We start from the raw sequence: 2,063 nt of genomic DNA on the forward strand, positions 1-2,063 counted from the left end.
GGTTCAAGAGAATGGGGAGAGTATATGGGAGTAACGGGAGAATTAATTCTTTCTTCATATGTGCGTTGTTCTGTGGAGGCTCGTGGCTGTGAATTATTTTGTATCGAGGTAATTTGTTCTTGCAAAGTATAGACTTGATTAATTAATGGTTTAATTGTTTGAATTTCTTTGTATAAATCTGCCATTATGGCTTGAGTGTTCTGAGTGTCTAAAAGATTCCTACTATGTGCCTCCTTTTCTCTTCGTAATGCTTCTGCCATTTCGCGAACTTCCTTTTCTTTTTGCTCCAATTTTTCTAATCTATCTTTGACATGATCTGATTCCTCTGTAGTGAATTCTGCAGTTGCTTCCGGAAGCGATTTACTTGAATTTGAACGTAAACTTCTAGTTGTCATTGTGTGTGAAATTAAATTGTTTTGTGTAGTTAATGCTTCCTAACGATGTCACTTTGACCAATCCCACCGCGCTGCCACCAGATTTTTTATGTAACGTCCTTCGCGACCGCTCAGACACAAAAAACGTTATGTTCCCTTTTTTTTGTTTCAGGCCTGCCTGCATACACCGACAATACCCTGGGCTGGTAGAGAACCGTGCATCGAGAGGAAGTAATTCATTCATGTCGTGAATTTGTGTAAAAATAATGTAATTTTATGTTACGCTTTCTATATAAAAAGAATAAAATCTTGTGATTCGATAATAAAGGCGCTAATTAATTGTTAATCCCTTGTAATGATTGAATTACTGAATAGAAGATATAATATGTAAAAATAAAATAGTAATTAGGTAATATAAAATGTAAAATATTAATTGGGTAATATAAAATGTAAAATATTAATTAGACTGGATAATAAAGAAACGGAATTATAATAAAAGAGGGAATATTATACTTGGGTAATGGGTGAATAGAAATTGACGAGTTAATTGACAGTTATTTCATTGAGAAATTCTATATAAAAAATATATTTTATTGGAATTTAATCATCATTGGTAAGTACATCCGTTAATGCTTGTACTACAGCTCGCTCGCTGCTATTTAGGTCGTTTTCAGATTTAATTTCGGATACCAAGACTTCTTGGTATTTTGATTTTAATTCTAAATATTCTGGTACTTCTTCGGTTGCCTGTGGCGTCGGCGCGACGGGCCGCGATGGCAGTGGTCGTAGCGACGCGCGGATTTCGATAAAATAATTTCCTGAATTAATTATGAAATACCCTCTTTCTGTAGGGTTCGGTGAGCTGGGTGTTATAGACACGGGTACACCTTGTGCTGTAGTACGTGTAAACCACTTTTGTAGGCGCTCTCTATATTTTCTGCCGCTTCGTTTCGGCTTCTATTTATTCAAATGAAACTCGAATTTTTATTGTTAATTTATCTCAATTAATATGTTCCGTAAGAGTGACTTCTTATAGGTAGAGGTTGGTATAAACCTAGAGACCAAAGGAAAAGCTCGAAGAGGTTCAGGATAAAAGGTAATAAAGTCGCCCTTACGGTAACCCGATATCCTTCTGGACCTGTACGGACCTTCTGGTCCGTACTAAAGAGTCAGCGAGACAAATTGTTATATTTATGTGGTTTATCTTTATTAACTGGTTGTAGGCAACGTATTGCCGATTGATTATAAAATTCGTGTAACGAGATAAAAATTATTTTATATTGGCAGTGAAGGGCCAACTAGACTTTTTGGTATAAAAATATTTAATACAATATTTAATATAATAGTGTGGTTGTATGCAGTAGACTTACGGTTATTTTATAGTAGAATGGCGTGTGTAGATCTTATCGTTATTCGCCAGGACACGCTCGCAAGCGGTTCACATGGTTAGCTGGTCGTCAGAAAAAAAAATGCCCGGACGGTGGCCTTAAAGTAGCAGGCGAAGGGCGGTGTGGAAGTTGAGTAACTCGGCGTCGTCCCCGTTATAGTGTGGTACACTCGTGTATTTATGCAGATAATTTCCCGAACAAATGCTTCGATGCAACGGGCCGGCGAGATGATTTAATACAGAGATAGAAATATGTATGTTTACGTGTAAGTGTATAGGAACGTGCGCCTACGTAACGGGTG

The sequence above is a fragment of the Odontomachus brunneus genome, unplaced genomic scaffold (assembly GCF_010583005.1).
Source record: "Odontomachus brunneus isolate Ranch 3 - 2012 unplaced genomic scaffold, Obru_v1 Obru_scaffold_371, whole genome shotgun sequence".
Lineage (NCBI taxonomy): Eukaryota > Metazoa > Arthropoda > Insecta > Hymenoptera > Formicidae > Odontomachus > Odontomachus brunneus.